At 43.8% G+C, this 21,304-nt stretch overlaps 1 long non-coding RNA gene across 45 annotated transcripts in view; it reads right to left on the bottom strand.

The window, feature by feature from the left end:
- LOC307181360 overlaps positions 1 to 21,304 on the bottom strand; it is a 968,012-nt gene that overhangs the window by 188,224 nt on the left and 758,484 nt on the right. For 39 of the 45 annotated variants that reach the window (XR_013826546.1, XR_013826547.1, XR_013826567.1 and 36 more), the window contains 2 exons: positions 20,789 to 20,870; positions 9,770 to 9,832 (listed from right to left, as the gene is read on the bottom strand). This is a non-coding gene — a long non-coding RNA (uncharacterized lncRNA). Of the gene's footprint in view, positions 1 to 3,478; positions 3,516 to 6,650; positions 6,675 to 9,769; positions 9,833 to 20,788; positions 20,871 to 21,304 lie in introns of those variants that run through there. The other 6 variants (XR_013826588.1, XR_013826589.1, XR_013826590.1 and 3 more) reach the window with 3 other exon arrangements.

The following is a 21,304-nucleotide window of genomic DNA, read 5'->3' as shown; positions in this document are numbered from 1 at the left end:
GAGAACTGGGAGCCTTGTTATGCTGATGGGCGGGATGTAAATTGCCAACAGACACTTGGGAGAAGAGTATGGTGTTTCCTGAAACATCTAAAAAACAAAGCAACAGAGCCTAGGGCACTTCCACTTATGGTCCTATAGATTAGGGAAATTAAAATCAAAAAGACACAGCCACCCCAAAGTTTGGGAAGCCTCTGTTTACAAGAACCTCGTTTACAGTACAAGTTCAACATCGCAGAAAGTGAAAAATGGATAAAGAAGTTGTGGTATTTACTTACAAAGCAATATCACTCAGCAATGAAATCTATGTCATCAGGGCCTTAGCATCACAATGAGTGGATTCAGGTATGATGATTCTAACTGAAATAAGTCACACAGAAAAAGAAACATCATAAGATATCAGTAATACACGGAATGTAAACTTGGCTACACAGGAACTGAATTACAGAACAGAACAGGGTCTCAAATTTAGAAAACCAACTTATGCTTGCTTAAGGGTAAAGGTGAGTTGGGGTGCTGCATAAAACCAGAGATTGAAATGAGCACAGATAAAGTTCCTTAAGTCAAATATGGAATAGACAAGAGCTACTCCTTGCTCAACGAAATGGACTCAACACCCCATATTAAACGCCTAAGAATGTACCTGACTAGTAAGTATCGTAAAACCTATGGATTGCTATGTCTCCAAAAGAGAATCAAGCATGTGTACAGGGGAATAAACGCAGCAGTGATAGGATTGGAGAGGTTCGGTGAGCAAATGAAGACCCTTTGAAGTCATATTGCATGGTACCCATTCCACGGGTCTCAACTCTCCAGGTTTAAGGTATTCTTCCTTCAGCTAAAACATGCATGTGGAACCCAGAGTATGATCAACCATGTGATCGGGAGACGTGTTCAAATATGTCTCAGTTTTCCTCCCCTGGTACTCGGGTGCAACATTCCAGACGCTTTACTAACACTCTCCCGACTTGGAGAGTCAGTCCCTTTAACCTCCTGTTTGGCCCAGTTTGCAATTTCTGCGGAAGATGAACAGGAATAGCGAGAACCAATGAGAGACTAGCTGGAGGTGTCTGAACGGGCAAATTTAACTCTCATTTCCCACCAGGAAGAGGAATTAACCAAAGGCTCAGCATGCCGGGCCGGAACCAGATTAGGGCCTGAAGCCATCCTGCGGTGTTGCGGCCAGGTCACAAGAAAGCGAGTTGAAGAAAGGAGCTCAGGGGCACTGTAATTCACAAACCTGCAGAGTTATAAATGACAGCTATCGTCCAAAAATAGACTGAAGTAAGGCTGCCAAGAGGACTTGAAAGCGGGGCAGAATTGCAGGAAACCGATTTCAGGAGGTAGACTGGAATTGCATTGAAAGCATAGGAAAAGAGGCAGAACGTCCACAATGATGCACTTGGCCAAAAAGGGCGTATGCGTTTTTTCCTGAATATATTCAGGAAAAAACGCATACGCCCTTTTTGGCCAACCAAGCAAGCTTGCAAAGGAAATCTGCACTACAATGAAGTCTCACTTCCCCCCGGTCAAAAGGGCCATCTGAAAAAAGTGTAAAATCCAGAAAGGCAGGACAGGCCATGGAGAACTGGGAGCCTTGATATGCTGATGGGCGGGATGTAAATTGCCAACAGACACTCGGGAGAAGTGTATGGTGTTTCCTGAAACATCTAAAAAACAAAGCAACAGAGCCTATGGCACTGCCACTTATGGTCCTATAGCTTAGGGAAATTAAAATCAAAAAGACACAGCCACCCCAAAGTTTGGGATGCCTCTGTTGACAAGAACCTCGTTTACAGTACAAGTTCAACATCGCAGAAAGTGAAAAATGGATAAAGAAGTTGTGGTATTTACTTACAAAGCAATATCACTCAGCAATGAAATCTATGTCATCAGGCCCTTAGCATCACAATGAGTGGATTCAGGTATGATGATTCTAACTGAAATAAATCACACAGAAAAAGAAACATCATAAGATATCAGTAATACACGGAATGGAAACTTGGCTACACAGGAACTGAATTACAGAACAGAACAGGGTCTCAAATTTAGAAAAACAACTTATGCTTGCTTAAGGGTAAAGGTGAGTTGGGGTGCTGCATAAAACCAGAGATTGAAATGAGCACAGATAAAGTTCCTTAAGTCAAATATGGAATAGACAAGAGCTACTCCTTGCTCAACGAAATGGACTCAACATCGCATATTAAACGCCTAAGAATGTACCTGACTAGTAAGTATCTTAAAACCTATGGATTGCTATGTCTCCGAAAGAGAATCAAGCATGTGTACAGGGGCATAAACGCAGCAGTGATAGGATTGGAGAGGTTCGGTGAGCAAACGAAGACCCTTTGAAGTCATATTGCATGGTACCCATTACACGGGTCTTAACTCTCCAGGTTTAAGGTATTCTTCCTTCAGCTAAAACATGCATGTGGAACCCAAGTATGATCAACCATGTGAACGGGAGACGTGTTCAAATATGTCTCAGTTTTCCTCCCCTGGTACTCGGGTGCAACATTCCAGACGCTTTACTAACACTCTCCCCACTTGGAGAGTCAGCGCCTTTAACCTCCTGTTTGGCCCAGTTTGCAATTTCTGCGGAAGATGAACAGGAATAGCGAGAACCAATGAGAGACTAGCTGGAGGTGTGTGGACGGGCAAATTTAACTCTCATTTCCCACCAGGAAGAGGAAATAACCAAAGGCTCAGCGTGCCATGCCGGAACCAGATTAGGGCCTGAAGCCATCCTGCGGTGTTGCGGCCAGGTCACAAGAAAGCGAGTTGAAGAAAGGAGCTCAGGGGCACTGTAATTCACAAACCTGCAGAGTTATAAATGACAGCTATCGTCCAAAAATAGACTGAAGTAAGGCTGCCAAGAGGACTTGAAAACGGGGCAGAATTGCAGGAAACCGATTTCAGGAGGTAGACTGGAATTGCATTGAAAGCATAGGAAAAGAGGCAGAACGTCCACAATGATGCACTTGGCCAAAAAGGGCGTATGCGTTTTTTCCTGAATATATTCAGGAAAAAACGCATACGCCCTTTTTGGCCAACCAAGCAAGCTTGCAAAGGAAATCTGCACTACAATGAAGTCTCACTTCCCCCCGGTCAAAAGGGCCATCTGAAAAAAGTGTAAAATCCAGAAAGGCAGGACAGGCCATGGAGAACTGGGAGCCTTGTTATGCTGATGGGCGGGACGTAAATTGCCAACAACCACTCGGGAGAAGTGTATAGTGTTTCCTGAAACATCTAAAAAACAAAGCAACAGAGCCTAGGGCACTTTCACTTATGGTCCTATAGCTTAGGGAAATTAAATCAAAAAGACACAGCCACCCCAAAGTTTGGGACGCCTCCGTTTACAAGAACCTCGTTTACCGTACAAGTTCAATATCACAGAAAGTGAAAAATGGATAAAGAACTTGTGGTACTTACGTACAATGCAGTATCACTCAGCAATGAAATCTATGTCATCAGGCCCGTAGCAGCACAATGAGTGGATTCAGGTACGATGATTCTAACTGAAATAAGTCACACAGAAAAAGAAACATCATAAGATATCACTAATACACGGAATGTAAACTTGGCTACACAGGAACTGCATTCCAAAACAGAACAGGGTCTCAAATTTAGAAAACCAACTTATGCTTGCTTAAGGGGAAGGTGAGTTGGGGTGCTGCATAAAACCAGAGATTGAAATGAGCACAGATAAAGTTCCTTAAGCCAAATATGGAATAGACAAGAGCTACTCCTTGCTCAACGAAATGGACTCAACACCGCATATTAAACGCCTAAGAATGTACCTGACTTGTAACTATCTTAAAACCTATGGATTGCTATGTCTCCAAAAGAGAATCAAGCATGTGCACAGGGGCATAAACGCAGCAGTGATAGGATTGGAGAGGTTCGGTGAGCAAATGAAGACCCTTTGAAGTCATATTGCATGGTACCCATTCCACGGGTTTCAACTACCCAGGTTTAAGGTATTCTTCCTTCAGCTAAAACATGCATGTGGAACCTAGAGTATGATCAACCATGTGATCGGGAGACGTGTTCAAATATGTCTCAGTTTTCGTACTCTGGTACTAGGGTGCAACATTCCAGACGCTTTACTAACACTCTCCCCACTTGGAGAGTCAGTCCCTTTAACCTCCTGTTTGGCCCAGTTTGCAATTTCTGCGGAAGATGAACAGGAATAGCGAGAACCAATGAGAGGCTAGCTGGAGGTGTCTGGACGGGCAAATTTAACTCTCATTTCCCACCAGGAAGAGGAATTAACCAAAGGCTCAGCGTGCCGTGCCGGAACCATATTAGGGCCTGAAGCCATACTGCGGTGTTGCGGCCAGGTCACAAGAAAGCGAGTTGAAGAAACGAGCTCAGGGGCACTGTAATTCACAAACCTGCAGAGTTATAAATGACAGCTATCGTCCAAAAATAGACTGAAGTAAGGCTGCCAAGAGGACTTGAAAGCGGGGCAGAATTGCAGGAAACCGATTTCAGGAGGTAGACTGGAATTGCATTGAAAGCATAGGAAAAGAGGCAGAACGTCCACAATGATGCACTTGGCCAAAAAGGGCGTATGCGTTTTTTCCTGAATATATTCAGGAAAAAACGCATACGCCCTTTTTGGCCAACCAAGCAAGCTTGCAAAGGAAATCTGCACTACAATGAAGTCTCACTTCCCCCCGGTCAAAAGGGTCATCTGAAAAAAGTGTAAAATCCAGAAAGGCAGGACAGGCCATGGAGAACTGGGAGCCTTGTTATGCTGATGGGCGGGATGTAAATTGCCAACAACCACTCCGGAGAAGTGTATGGTGTTTCCTGAAACATCTAAAAAACAAAGCAACAGAGCCTAGGGCACTTCCACTTATGGTCCTATAGCTTAGGGAAATTAAAATCAAAAAGACACAGCCACCCCAAAGTTTGGAACGCCTCCGTTTACAAGAACCTCGTTTACCGTACAAGTTCAATATCACAGAAAGTGAAAAATGGATAAAGAACTTGTGGTACTTACGTACAATGCAGTATCACTCAGCAATGAAATCTATGTCATCAGGCCCGTAGCAGCATAATGAGCAGATTCAGGTACGATGATTCTAACTGAGATAAGTCACACAGAAGAAGAAACATCATAAGATATCACTAATACACGGAATGTAAACTTGGCTACACAGGAACTGAATTACAGAACAGAACAGGGTCTCAAATTTAGAAAACCAACTTATGCTTGCTTAAGGGTAAAGGTGAGTTGGGGTGCTGCATAAAACCAGAGATTGAAATGAGCACAGATAAAGTTCCTTAAGTCAAATATGGAATAGACAACAGCTACTCCTTGCTCAACGAAATGGACTCAACACCCCATATTAAACGCCTAAGAATGTACCTGACTAGTAAGTATCGTAAAACCTATGGATTGCTATGTCTCCAAAAGAGAATCAAGCATGTGTACAGGGGCATAAACGCAGCAGTGATAGGATTGGAGAGGTTCGGTGAGCAAATGAAGACCCTTTGAAGTCATATTGCATGGTACCCATTCCACGGGTCTCAACTCTCCAGGTTTAAGGTATTCTTCCTTCAGCTAAAACATGCATGTGGAACCCAGAGTATGATCAACCATGTGATCGGGAGACGTGTTCAAATATGTCTCAGTTTTCCTCCCCTGGTACTCGGGTGCAACATTCCAGACGCTTTACTAACACTCTCCCGACTTGGAGAGTCAGTCCCTTTAACCTCCTGTTTGGCCCAGTTTGCAATTTCTGCGGAAGATGAACAGGAATAGCGAGAACCAATGAGAGACTAGCTGGAGGTGTCTGAACGGGCAAATTTAACTCTCATTTCCCACCAGGAAGAGGAATTAACCAAAGGCTCAGCATGCCGGGCCGGAACCAGATTAGGGCCTGAAGCCATCCTGCGGTGTTGCGGCCAGGTCACAAGAAAGCGAGTTGAAGAAAGGAGCTCAGGGGCACTGTAATTCACAAACCTGCAGAGTTATAAATGACAGCTATCGTCCAAAAATAGACTGAAGTAAGGCTGCCAAGAGGACTTGAAAGCAGGGCAGAATTGCAGGAAACCGATTTCAGGAGGTAGACTGGAATTGCACTGAAAGCATAGGAAAAGAGGCAGAACGTCCACAATGATGCACTTGGCCAAAAAGGGCGTATGCGTTTTTTCCTGAATATATTCAGGAAAAAACGCATACGCCCTTTTTGGCCAACCAAGCAAGCTTGCAAAGGAAATCTGCACTACAATGAAGTCTCACTTCCCCCTGGTCAAAAGGGCCATCTGAAAAAAGTGTAAAATCCAGAAAGGCAGGACAGGCCATGGAGAACTGGGAGCCTTGATATGCTGATGGGCGGGATGTAAATTGCCAACAGACACTCGGGAGAAGTGTATGGTGTTTCCTGAAACATCTAAAAAACAAAGCAACAGAGCCTAGGGCACTGCCACTTATGGTCCTATAGCTTAGGGAAATTAAAATCAAAAAGACACAGCCACCCCAAAGTTTGGGATGCCTCTGTTTACAAGAACCTCGTTTACAGTACAAGTTCAACATCGCAGAAAGTGAAAAATGGATAAAGAAGTTGTGGTATTTACTTACAAAGCAATATCACTCAGCTATGAAATCTATGTCATCAGGCCCTTAGCATCACAATGAGTGGATTCAGGTATGATGATTCTAACTGAAATAAGTCACACAGAAAAAGAAACATCATAAGATATCAGTAATACACGGAATGGAAACTTGGCTACACAGGAACTGAATTACAGAGCAGAACAGGGTCTCAAATTTAGAAAAACAACTTATGCTTGCTTAAGGGTAAAGGTGAGTTGGGGTGCTGCATAAAACCAGAGATTGAAATGAGGACAGATAAAGTTCCTTAAGTCAAATATGGAATAGACAAGAGCTACTCCTTGCTCAACGAAATGGACTCAACACCGCATATTAAACGCCTAAGAATGTACCTGACTAGTAAGTATTGTAAAACCTATGGATTGCTATGTCTCCAAAAGAGAATCAAGCATGTGTACAGGGGCATAAACGCAGCAGTGATAGGATTGGAGAGGTTCGGTGAGCAAATGAAGACCCTTTGAAGTCATATTGCATGGTACCCATTACACGGGTCTCAACTCTCCAGGTTTAAGGTATTCTTCCTTCAGCTAAAACATGCATGTGGAACCCAAGTATGATCAACCATGTGAACGGGAGACGTGTTCAAATATGTCTCAGTTTTCCTCCCCTGGTACTCGGTTGCAACATTCCAGACGCTTTACTAACACTCTCCCCACTTGGAGAGTCAGCGCCTTTAACCTCCTGTTTGGCTCAGTTTGCAATTTCTGCGGAAGATGAACAGGAATAGCGAGAACCAATGAGAGGCTAGCTGGAGGTGTCTGGACGGGCAAATTTAACTCTCATTTCCCACCAGGAAGAGGAAATAACCAAAGGCTCAGCGTGCCGTACCGGAGCCAGATTAGGGCCTGAAGTCATCCTGCGGTGTTGCGGCCAGCTCAAAAGAAAGCGAGTTGAAGAAAGGAGCTCAGGGGCACTGTAATTCACAAACCTGCAGAGTTATAAATGACAGCTATCGTCCAAAAATAGACTGAAGTAAGGCTGCCAAGTGGACTTGAAAACGGGGCAGAATTGCAGGAAACCGATTTCAGGAGGTAGACTGGAATTGCATTGAAAGCATAGGAAAAGAGGCAGAACGTCCACAATGATGCACTTGGCCAAAAAGGGCGTATGCGTTTTTTCCTGAATATATTCAGGAAAAAACGCATACGCCCTTTTTGGCCAACCAAGCAAGCTTGCAAAGGAAATGTGCACTACAATGAAGTCTCACTTCCCCCCGGTCAAAAGGGCCATCTGAAAAAAGTGTAAAATCCAGAAAGGCAGGACAGGCCATGGAGAACTGGGAGCCTTGTTATGCTGATGGGCGGGATGTAAATTGCCAACAACCACTCGGGAGAAGTGTATGGTGTTTCCTGAAACATCTAAAAAACAAAGCAACAGAACCTAGGGCACTTCCACTTATGGTCCTATAGCTTAGGGAAATTAAAATCAAAAAGACACAGCCACCCCAAAGTTTGGAACGGCTCTGTTTACAAGAACCTCGTTTACAGTACAAGTTCAACATCGCAGAAAGTGAAAAATGGATAAAGAAGTTGTGGTATTTACTTACAAAGCAATATCACTCAGCAATGAAATCTGTGTCATCAGGCCCTTAGCAGCACAATGAGTGGATTCAGGTACGATGATTCTAACTGAAGTAAGTCACACAGAAAAAGAAACATCATAAGATATCAGTAATACACGGAATGGAAACTTGGCTACACAGGAACTGAATTACAGAACAGAACAGGGTCTCAAATTTAGAAAACCAACTTATGCTTGCTTAAGGGTAAAGGTGAGTTGGGGTGCTGCATAAAACCAGAGATTGAAATGAGCACAGATAAAGTTCCCTAAGTCAAATATGGAATAGACAAGAGCTACTCCTTGCTCAACGAAATGGACTCAACACCGCATATTAAACGCCTAAGAATGTACCTGACTAGTAAGTATCTTAAAACCTATGGATTGCTATGTCTCCGAAAGAGAATCAAGCATGTGTACAGGGGCATAAACGCAGCAGTGATAGGATTGGAGAGGTTCGGTGAGCAAATGAAGACCCTTTGAAGTCATATTGCATGTTACCCATTACACGGGTCTTAACTCTCCAGGTTTAAGGTATTCTTCCTTCAGCTAAAACATGCATGTGGAACCCAGAGTATGATCAACAATGTGAACGGGAGACGTGTTCAAATATGTCTCAGTTTTCCTCCCCTGGTACTCGGGTGCAACATCCAGACGCTTTACTAACACTCTCCCCACTTGGAGAGTCAGCGCCTTTAACCTCCTGTTTGGCACAGTTTGCAATTTCTGCGGAAGATGAACAGGAATAGCGAGAACCAATGAGAGGCTAGCTGGAGGTGTCTGGACGGGCAAATTTAACTCTCATTTTCCACCAGGAAGAGGAAATAACCAAAGGCTCAGCGTGCCGTACCGGAACCAGATTAGGGCCTGAAGCCATCCTGCGGTGTTGCGGCCAGCTCAAAAGAAACCGAGTTGAAGAAAGGAGCTCAGGGGCACTGTAATTCACAAACCTGCAGAGTTATAAATGACAGCTATCATCCAAAAATAGACTGAAGTAAGGCTGCCAAGAGGACTTGAAAGCGGGGCAGAATTGCAGGAAATCGATTTCAGGAGGTAGACTGGAATTGCATTGAAAGCATAGGAAAAGAGGCAGAACGTCCACAATGATGCACTTGGCCAAAAAGGGCGTATGCGTTTTTTCCTGAATATATTCAGGAAAAAACGCATACGCCCTTTTTGGCCAACCAAGCAAGCTTGCAAAGGAAATCTGCACTACAATGAAGTCTCACTTCCCCCCGGTCAAAAGGGCCATCTGAAAAAAGTGTAAAATCCAGAAAGGCAGGACAGGCCATGGAGAACTGGGAGCCTTGTTATGCTGATGGGCGGGATGTAAATTGCCAACAACCACTCGGGAGAAGTGTATGGTATTTCCTGAAACATCTAAAAAACAAAGCAACAGAACCTAGGGCACTTCCACTTATGGTCCTATAGCTTAGGGAAATTAAAATCAAAAAGACACAGCCACCCCAAAGTTTGGAACGGCTCTGTTTACAAGAACCTCGTTTACAGTACAAGTTCAACATCGCAGAAAGTGAAAAATGGATAAAGAAGTTGTGGTATTTACTTACAAAGCAATATCACTCAGCAATGAAATCTGTGTCATCAGGCCCTTAGCAGCACAGTGAGTGGATTCAGGTATGATGATTCTAACTGAAATAAGTCACACAGAAAAAGAAACATCATAAGATATCAGTAATACACGGAATGTAAACTTGGCTACACAGGAACTGAATTACAGAACAGAACAGGGTCTCAAATTTAGAAAACCAACTTATGCTTGCTTAAGGGGAAAGGTGAGTTGGGGTGCTGCATAAAACCAGAGATTGAAATGAGCACAGATAAAGTTCCTTAAGTCAAATATGAAATAGACAAGAGCTACTCCTTGCTCAACGAAATGGACTCAACACCGCATATTAAACGCCTAAGAATGTACCTGACTAGTAAGTATCGTAAAACCTATGGATTGCTATGTCTCCAAAAGAGAATCAAGCATGTGTACAGGGGCATAAACGCAGCAGTGATAGGATTGGAGAGGTTCGGTGAGCAAATGAACACCCTTTGAAGTCATATTGCATGGTACCCATTACACGGGTCTCAACTACCCAGGTTTTAGGTATTCTTCCTTCAGCTAAAACATGCATGTGGAACCCAAGTATGATCAACCATGTGAACGGGAGACGTTTTCAAATATGTCTCAGTTTTCCTCCCCTGGTACTCGGGTGCAACATTCCAGACGCTTTACTAACACTCTCCCCACTTGGAGAGTCAGTGCCTTTAACCTCCTGTTTGGCCCAGTTTGCAATTTCTGCGGAAGATGAACAGGAATAGCGAGAACCAATGAGAGGCTAGCTGGAGGTGTCTGGACGGGCAAATTTAACTCTCATTTCCCACCAGGAAGAGGAAATAACCAAAGGCTCAGCGTGCCGTACCGGAACCAGATTAGGGCCTGAAGCCATCCTGCGGTGTTGCGGCCAGCTCAAAAGAAAACGAGTTGAAGAAAGGAGCTCAGGGGCACTGTAATTCACAAACCTGCAGAGTTATAAATGACAGCTTTCGTCCAAAAATAGACTGAAGTAAGGCTGCCAAGAGGACTTGAAAGCGGGGCAGAATTGCAGGAAACCGATTTCAGGAGGTAGACTGGAATTGCATTGAAAGCATAGGAAAAGAGGCAGAACGTCCACAATGATGCACTTGGCCAAAAAGGGCGTATGCGTTTTTTCCTGAATATATTCAGGAAAAAACGCATACGCGCTTTTTGGCCAACCAAGCAAGCTTGCAAAGGAAATCTGCACTACAATGAAGTCTCACTTCCCCCCGGTCAAAAGGGCCATCTGAAAAAAGTGTAAAATCCAGAAAGGCAGGACAGGCCATGGAGAACTGGGAGCCTTTTTATGCTGATGGGCGGGATGTAAATTGCCAATAGACACTCAGGAGAAGTGTATGGTGTTTCCTGAAACATCTAAAAAACAAAGCAACAGAGCCTAGGCACTGCCACTTATGGTCCTATAGCTTAGGGAAATTAAAATCAAAAAGACACAGCCACCCCAAAGTTTGGGACGCCTCTGTTTACAAGAACCTCGTTTACAGTACAAGTTCAACATCGCAGAAAGTGAAAAATGGATAAAGTTGTGGTATTTACTTACAAAGCAATATCACTCAGCAATGAAATCTGTGTCATCAGGCCCTTAGCAGCACAATGAGTGGATTCAGGTATGATGATTCTAACTGAAATAAGTCACACAGAAAAAGAAACATCATAAGATATCAGTAATACACGGAATGTAAACTTGGCTACACAGGAACTGAATTACAGAACAGAACAGGGTCTCAAATTTAGAAAACCAACTTATGCTTGCTTAAGGGTAAAGGTGAGTTGGGGTGCTGCATAAAACCAGAGATTGAAATGAGCACAGATAAAGTTCCTTAAGTCAAATATGAAATAGACAAGAGCTACTCCATGCTCAACGAAATGGACTCAACACCGCATATTAAACGCCTAAGAATGTACCTGACTAGTAAGTATCGTAAAACCTATGGATTGCTATGTCTCCAAAAGAGAATCAAGCATGTGTACAGGGGCATAAACGCAGCAGTGATAGGATTGGAGAGGTTCGGTGAGCAAATGAACACCCTTTGAAGTCATATTGCATGGTACCCATTACACGGGTCTCAACTACCCAGGTTTTAGGTATTCTTCCTTCAGCTAAAACATGCATGTGGAACCCAAGTATGATCAACCATGTGAACGGGAGACGTTTTCAAATATGTCTCAGTTTTCCTCCCCTGGTACTCGGGTGCAACATTCCAGATGCTTTACTAACACTCTCCCCACTTGGAGAGTCAGTGCCTTTAACCTCCTGTTTGGCCCAGTTTGCAATTTCTGCGGAAGATGAACTGGAATAGCGAGAACCAATGAGAGGCTAGCTGGAGGTGTCTGGACGGGCAAATTTAACTCTCATTTCCCACCAGGAAGAGGAAATAACCAAAGGCTCAGCGTGCCGTACCGGAACCAGATTAGGGCCTGAAGCCATCCTGCGGTGTTGCGGCCAGCTCAAAAGAAAACGAGTTGAAGAAAGGAGCTCAGGGGCACTGTAATTCACAAACCTGCAGAGTTATAAATGACAGCTTTCGTCCAAAAGTAGACTGAAGTAAGGCTGCCAAGAGGACTTGAAAGTGGGGCAGAATTGCAGGAAACCGATTTCAGGAGGTAGACTGGAATTGCATTGAAAGCATAGGAAAAGAGGCAGAACGTCCACAATGATGCACTTGGCCAAAAAGGGCATATGCATTTTTTCCTGAATATATTCAGGAAAAAACGCATACGCCCTTTTTGGCCAACCAAGCAAGCTTGCAAAGGAAATCTGCACTACAATGAAGTCTCACTTCCCCCCGGTCAAAAGGGCCATCTGAAAAAAGTGTAAAATCCAGAAAGGCAGGACAGGCCATGGAGAACTGGGAGCCTTGTTATGCTGATGGGCGGGATGTAAATTGCCAACAACCACTCGGGAGAAGTGTATGGTATTTCCTGAAACATCTAAAAAACAAAGCAACAGAACCTAGGGAACTTCCACTTATGGTCCTATAGCTTAGGGAAATTAAAATCAAAAAGACACAGCCACCCCAAAGTTTGGGACGCCTCCGTTTACAAGAACCTCGTTTACCGTACAAGTTCAATATCACAGAAAGTGAAAAATGGATAAAGAACTTGAGGTACTTACGTACAATGCAGTATCACTCAGCAATGAAATCTATGTCATCAGGCCCTTAGCAGCATAATGAGTGGATTCAGGTATGATGATTCTAACTAAAATAAGTCACACAGAAAAAGAAACATCATAAGATATCACTAATACACGGAATGTAAACTTGGCTACACAGGAACTGAATTACAGAACAGAACAGGGTCTCAAATTTAGAAAACCAACTTATGCTTGCTTAAGGGTAAAGGTGAGTTGGGGTGCTGCATAAAACCAGAGATTGAAATGAGCACAGATAAAGTTCCTTAAGTCAAATATGGAATAGACAAGAGCTACTCCTTGCTCAACGAAATGGACTCAACACCGCATATTAAACGCCTAAGAATGTACCTGACTAGTAAGTATCTTAAAACCTATGGATTGCTATGTCTCCGAAAGAGAATCAAGCATGTGTACAGGGGCATAAACGCAGCAGTGATAGGATTGGAGAGGTTCGGTGAGCAAACGAAGACCCTTTGAAGTCATATTGCATGGTACCCATTACACGGGTCTTAACTCTCCAGGTTTAAGGTATTCTTCCTTCAGCTAAAACATGCATGTGGAACCCAAGTATGATTAACCATGTGAACAGGAGACGTGTTCAAATATGTCTCAGTTTTCCTCCCCTGGTACTCGGGTGCAACATTCCAGACGCTTTACTAACACTCTCCCCACTTGGAGAGTCAGTCCCTTTAACCTCCTGTTTCACACAGTTTGCAATTTCTGTGGAAGATGAACAGGAATAGCGAGAACCAATGAGAGACTAGCTGGAGGTGTCTGGACGGGCAAATTTAACTCTCATTTCCCACCAGGAAGAGGAATTAACCAAAGGCTCAGCGTGCCGTGCCGGAACCAGATTAGGGCCTGAAGCCATCCTGCGGTGTTGCGGCCAGCTCACAAGAAAGCGAGTTGAAGAAAGGAGCTCAGGGGCACTGTAATTCACAAACCTGCAGAGTCATAAATGACAGCTATCGTCCAAAAATAGACTGAAGTAAGGCTGCCAAGAGGACTTGAAAGCGGGGCAGAATTGCAGGAAACCGATTTCAGGAGGTAGACTGGAATTGCATTGAAAGCATAGGAAAAGAGGCAGAACGTCCACAATGATGCACTTGGCCAAAAAGGGCGTATGCGTTTTTTCCTGAATATATTCAGGAAAAAACGCATACGCCCTTTTTGGCCAACCAAGCAAGCTTGCAAAGGAAATCTGCACTACAATGAAGTCTCACTTCCCCCCGGTCAAAAGGGCCATCTGAAAAAAGTGTAAAATCCAGAAAGGCAACAGGCCATTGAGAACTGGGAGCCTTGTTATGCTGATGGGTGGGATGTAAATTGCCAACAGACACTTGGGAGAAGTGTATGGTGTTTCCTGAAACATCGAAAAAACAAAGCAACAGAGCCTAGGGCACTTCCACTTATGGTCCTATAGCTTAGGGAAATTAAAATCAAAAAGACACAGCCACCCCAAAGTTTGGAACGGCTCTTTTACAAGAACCTCGTTTACAGTACAAGTTCAACATCGCAGAATGTGAAAAATGGATAAAGTTGTGGTATTCACTTACAAAGCAATATCACTCAGCAATGAAATCTATGTCATCAGGCCCTTAGCAGCACAATGAGTGGATTCAGGTATGATGATTCTAACTGAAATAAGTCACACAGAAAAAGAAACATCATAAGATATCAGTAATACACGGAATGGAAACTTGGCTACACAGGAACTGAATTACAGAACAGAACAGGGTCTCAAATTTAGAAAACCAACTTATGCTTGCTTAAGGGTAAAGGTGAGTTGGGGTGCTGCATAAAACCAGAGATTGAAATGAGCACAGATAAAGTTCCTTAAGCCAAATATGGAATAGACAAGAGCTACTCCTTGCTCAACGAAATGGACTCAACACCGCATATTAAACGCCTAAGAATGTAGCTGACTTGTAAGTATCTTAAAACCTATGGATTGCTATGTCTCCAAAAGAGAATCAAGCATGTGTACAGGGGCATAAACGCAGCAGTGATAGGATTGGAGAGGTTCGGTGAGCAAATGAAGACCCTTTGAAGTCATATTGCATGGTACCCATTCCACGGGTTTCAACTACCCAGGTTTAAGGTATTCTTCCTTCAGCTAAAACATGCATGTGGAACCTAGAGTATGATCAACCATGTGATCGGGAGACGTGTTCAAATATGTCTCAGTTTTCCTCCCCTGGTACTCGGGTGCAACATTCCAGACGCTTTACTAACACTCTCCCCACTTGGAGAGTCAGTCCCTTTAACCTCCTGTTTGGCCCAGTTTGCAATTTCTGCGGAAGATGAACAGGAATAGCGAGAACCAATGAGAGACTAGCTGGAGGTGTGTGGACGGGCAAATTTAACTCTCATTTCCCACCAGGAAGAGGAAATAACCAAAGGCTCAGCGTGCCATGCCGGAACCAGATTAGGGCCTGAAGCCATCCTGCGGTGTTGCGGCCAGGTCACAAGAAAGCGAGTTGAAGAAAGGAGCTCAGGGGCACTGTAATTCACAAACCTGCAGAGTTATAAATGACAGCTATCGTCCAAAAATAGACTGAAGTAAGGCTGCCAAGAGGACTTGAAAGCGGGGCAGAATTGCAGGAAACCGATTTCAGGAGGTAGACTGGAATTGCATTGAAAGCATAGGAAAAGAGGCAGAACGTCCACAATGATGCACTTGGCCAAAAAGGGCGTATGCGTTTTTTCCTGAATATATTCAGGAAAAAACGCATACGCCCTTTTTGGCCAACCAAGCAAGCTTGCAAAGGAAATCTGCACTACAATGAAGTCTCACTTCCCCCCGGTCAAAAGGGCCATCTGAAAAAAGTGTAAAATCCAGAAAGGCAGGACAGGCCATGGAGAACTGGGAGCCTTGTTATGCTGAAGGGCGGGACGTAAATTGCCAACAACCACTCGGGAGAAGTGTATAGTGCTTCCAGAAACATCTAAAAAACAAAGCAACAGAGCCTAGGGCACTTTCACTTATGGTCCTATAGCTTAGGGAAATTAAATCAAAAATACACAGCCACCCCAAAGTTTGGGACGCCTCCGTTTACAAGAACCTCGTTTACCGTACAAGTTCAATATCACAGAAAGTGAAAAATGGATAAAGAACTTGTGGTACTTACGTACAATGCAGTATCACTCAGCAATGAAATCTATGTCCTCAGGCCCGTAGCAGCACAATGAGTGGATTCAGGTACCATGATTCTAACTGAAATAAGTCACACAGAAAAAGAAACATCATAAGATATCACTAATACACGGAATGTAAACTTGGCTACACAGGAACTGCATTCCAAAACAGAACAGGGTCTCAAATTTAGAAAACCAACTTATGCTTGCTTAAGGGGAAAGGTGAGTTGGGGTGCTGCATAAAACCAGAGATTGAAATGAGCACAGATAAAGTTCCTTAAGCCAAATATGGAATAGACAAGAGCTACTCCTTGCTCAACGAAATGGACTCAACACCCCATATTAAACGCCTAAGAATGTACCTGACTAGTAAGTATCTTAAAACCTATGGATTGCTATGTCTCCAAAAGAGAATCAAGCGTGTGTTCAGGGGCTTATACGCAGCAGTGATAGGATTGGAGAGGTTCGGTGAGCAAATGAAGACCCTTTGAAGTCATATTGCATGGTACCCATTCCACGGGTCTCAACTCTCCAGGTTTAAGGTATTCTTCCTTCAGCTAAAACATGCATGTGGAACCCAGTGTATGATCAACCATGTGAACGGGAGACGTGTTCAAATATGTCTCAGTTTTCCTCCCCTGGTACTCAGGTGCAACATTCCAGACGCTTTACTAACACTCTCCCCACTTGGAGAGTCAGTCCCTTTAACCTCCTGTTTGGCCCAGTTTGCAATTTCTGCGGAAGATGAACAGGAATAGCGAGAACCAATGAGAGACTAGCTGGAGGTGTCTGAACGGGCAAATTTAACTCTCATTTCCCACCGGGAAGAGGAATTAACCAAAGGCTCAGCATGCCGGGCCGGAAACAGATTAGGGCCTGAAGCCATCCTGCGGTGTTGCGGCCAGGTCACAAGAAAGCGAGTTGAAGAAAGGAGCTCAGGGGCACTGTAATTCACAAACCTGCAGAGTTATAAATGACAGCTATCGTCCAAAAATAGACTGAAGTAAGGCTGCCAAGAGGACTTGAAAGCGGGGCAGAATTGCAGGAAACCGATTTCAGGAGGTAGACTGGAATTGCATTGAAAGCATAGGAAAAGAGGCAGAACGTCCACAATGATGCACTTGGCCAAAAAGGGCGTATGCGTTTTTTCCTGAATATATTCAGGAAAAAACGCATACGCCCTTTTTGGCCAACCAAGCAAGCTTGCAAAGGAAATCTGCACTACAATGAAGTCTCACTTCCCCCCGGTCAAAAGGGCCATCTGAAAAAAGTGTAAAATCCAGAAAGGCAGGACAGGCCATGGAGAACTGGGAGCCTTGTTATGCTGATGGGCAGGATGTAAATTGCCAACAACCACTGGGGAGAAGTGTATGGTGTTTCCTGAAACATCTAAAAAACAAAGCAACAGAGCCTAGGGCACTTCCACTTATGGTCCTATAGCTTAGGGAAATTAAAATCAAAAAGACACAGCCACCCCAAGTTTGGGACGCCTCTGTTTACAAGAACCTCGTTTACAGTACAAGTTCAACATCGCAGAAAGTGAAAAATGGATAAAGAAGTTGTGGTATTTACTTACAAAGCAATATCACTCAGCAATGAAATCTGTGTCATCAGGCCCTTAGCAGCACAATGAGTGGATTCAGGTATGATGATTCTAACTGAAATAAGTCACACAGAAAAAGAAACATCATAAGATATCACTAATACACGGAATGTAAACTTGGCTACACAGGAACTGCATTCCAAAACAGAAGAGGGTCTCAAATTTAGAAAACCAACTTATGCTTGCTTAAGGGTAAAGGTGAGTTGGGGTGCTGCATAAAACCAGAGATTGAAATGAGCACAGATAAAGTTCCTTAAGTCAAATATGGAATAGACAAGAGCTACTCCTTGCTCAACGAAATGGACTCAACACCGCATATTAAACGCCTAAGAATGTACCTGACTAGTAAGTATCGTAAAACCGATGGATTCCTATGTCTCCAAAAGAGAATCAAGCGTGTGTACAGGGGCATAAACGCAGCAGTGATAGGATTGGAGAGGTTCGGTGAGCAAATGAAGACCCTTTGAAGTCATATTGCATGGTACCCATTACAGGGGTCTCAACTCTCCAGGTTTAAGGTATTCTTCCTTCAGCTAAAACATGCATGTGGAACCCAAGTATGATCAACCATGTGAACGGGAGACGTGTTCAAATATGTCTCAGTTTTCCTCCCCTGGTACTCAGGTGCAACATTCCAGACGCTTTACTAACACTCTCCCCACTTGGAGAGTCAGCGCCTTTAACCTCCTGTTTGGCTCAGTTTGCAATTTCTGCGGAAGATGAACAGGAATAGCGAGAACCAATGAGAGGCTAGCTGGAGGTTTCTGGACGGGCAAATTTAACTCTCATTTCCCACCAGGAAGAGGAAATAAGCAAAGGCTCAGTGTGCCGTGCCGGAACCAGATTAGGGCCTGAAGCCATCCTGCGGTGTTGCGGCCAGCTCAAAAGAAAGCGAGTTGAAGAAAGGAGCTCAGGGGAACTGTAATTCACAAACCTGCAGAGTTATAAATGACAGCTATCGTCCAAAAATATACTGAAGTAAGGCTGCCAAGAGGACTTGAAAGCGGGGCAGAATTGCAGGAAACCAATTTCAGGAGGTAGACTGGAATTGCATTGAAAGCATAGGAAAAGAGGCAGAACGTCCACAATGATGCACTTGGCCAAAAAGGGCGTATGCGTTTTTTCCTGAATATATTCAGGAAAAAACGCATACGCCCTTTTTGGCCAACCAAGCAAGCTTGCAAAGGAAATCTGCACTACAATGAAGTCTCACTTCCCCCCGGTCAAAAGGGCCATCTGAAAAAAGTGTAAAATCCAGAAAGGCAGGACAGGCCATGGAGAACTGGGAGCCTTGTTATGCTGATGGGCGGGATGTAAATTGCCAACAACCACTCGGGAGAAGTGTATGGTGTTTCCTGAAACATCTAAAAAACAAAGCAACAGAGCCTAGGGCACTTCCACTTATGGTCCTATAGCTTAGGGAAATTAAAATCAAAAAGACACAGCCACCCCAATGTTTGGGACGCCTCTGTTTACAAGAACCTCGTTTACAGTACAAGTTCAACATCGCAGAAAGTGAAAAATGGATAAAGAAGTTGTGGTATTTACTTACAAAGCAATATCACTCAGCAATGAAATCTGTGTCATCAGGCCCTTAGCAGCACAATGAGTGGATTCAGGTATGATGATTCTAACTGAAATAAGTCACACAGAAAAAGAAACATCATAAGATATCAGTAATACACGGAATGTAAACTTGGCTACACAGGAACTGAATTACAGAACAGAACAGGGTCTCAAATTTCGAAAACCAACTTATGCTTGCTTAAGGGGAAAGGTGAGTTGGGGTGCTGCATAAAACCAGAGATTGAAATGAGCACAGATAAAGTTCCTTAAGCCAAATATGGAATAGACAAGAGCTACTCCTTGCTCAACGAAATGGACTCAACACCGCATATTAAACGTCTAAGAATGTACCTGACTAGTAAGTATCTTAAAACCTATGGATTGCTATGTCTCCAAAAGAGAATCAAGCATGTGTACAGGGGCATAAACGCAGCAGTGATAGGATTGGAGAGGTTCGGTGAGCAAATGAAGACCCTTTGAAGTCATATTGCATGGTACCCATTCCACGGGTTTCAACTACCCAGCTTTTAGGTATTCTTCCTTCAGCTAAAACATGCATGTGGAACCCAGAGTATGATCAACCATGTGATCGGGAGACGTGTTCAAATATGTCTCAGTTTTCCTCCCCTGGTACTCGGGTGCAACATTCCAGACGCTTTACTAACACTCTCCCGACCTGGAGAGTCAGTGTCTTTAACCTCCTGTTTGGCCCAGTTTGCAATTTCTGCGGAAGATGAACAGGAATAGCGAGAACCAATGAGAGACTAGCTGGAGGTGTCTGGACGGGCAAATTTAACTCTCATTTCCCACCAGGAAGAGGAATTAACCAAAGGCTCAGCGTGCCGTGCCGGAACCAGATTAGGGCCTGAAGCCATCCTGCGGTGTTGCGGCCAGCTCACAAGAAAGCGAGTTGAAGAAAGGAGCTCAGGGGCACTGTAATTCACAAACCTGCAGAGTTATAAATGACAGCTATCGTCCAAAAATAGACTGAAGTAAGGCTGCCAAGAGGACTTGAAAGCGGGGCAGAATTGCAGGAAACCGATTTCAGGAGGTAGACTGGAATTGCATTGAAAGCATAGGAAAAGAGGCAGAACGTCCACAATGATGCACTTGGCCAAAAAGGGCGTATGCGTTTTTTCCTGAATATATTCAGGAAAAAACGCATACGCCCTTTTTGGCCAACCAAGCAAGCTTGCAAAGGAAATCTGCACTACAATGAAGTCTCACTTCCCCCCGGTCAAAAGGGCCATCTGAAAAAAGTGTAAAATCCAGAAACGCAACAGGCCATGGAGAACTGGGAGCCTTGTTATGCTGAAGGGCGGGATGTAAATTGCCAACAGACACACGGGAGAAGTGTATGGTGTTTCCTGAAACATCTAAAAAACAAAGCAACAGAGCCTAGGGCACTTCCACTTATGGTCCTATAGCTTAGGGAAATTAAAATCAAAAAGACACAGCCACCCCGAAGTTTCGGACGCCTCTGTTTACAAGAACCTCGTTTACAGTACAATTTCAACATCGCAGAAAGTGAAAAATGGATAAAGAACTTGTGGTACTTACGTACAATGCAGTATCACTCAGCAATGAAATCTATGTCATCAGGCCCGTAGCAGCATAATGAGTAGATTCAGGTACGATGATTCTAAATGAAGTAAGTCACACAGAAAAAGAAACATCATAAGATATCAGTAATACACGGAATGTAAACTTGGCTACACAGGAACTGAATTACAGAACAGAACAGGGCCTCAAATTTAGAAAACCAACTTATGCTTGCTTAAGGGTAAAGGTGAGTTGGGGTGCTGCATAAAACCAGAGATTGAAATGAGCACAGATAAAGTTCCTTAAGTCAAATATGGAATAGACAAGAGCTACTCCTTGCTCAACGAAATGGACTCAACACCGCATATTAAACGCCTAAGAATGTACCTGACTAGTAAGTATCTTAAAACCTATGGATTGCTATGTCTCCAAAAGAGAATCAAGCATGTGTACAGGGGCATAAACGCAGCAGTGATAGGATTGGAGAGGTTCGGTGAGCAAATGAAGACCCTTTGAAGTCATATTGCATGGTAC

The sequence above is a fragment of the Stenella coeruleoalba genome (assembly GCF_951394435.1).
Source record: "Stenella coeruleoalba genome assembly, contig: scaffold_118, whole genome shotgun sequence".
In the NCBI taxonomy this organism is placed as follows: Eukaryota; Metazoa; Chordata; class Mammalia; order Artiodactyla; family Delphinidae; genus Stenella; species Stenella coeruleoalba.
Note: the sequence above shows the minus strand (reverse complement) of the source record. Positions and strands in the feature narration are given on the sequence as shown.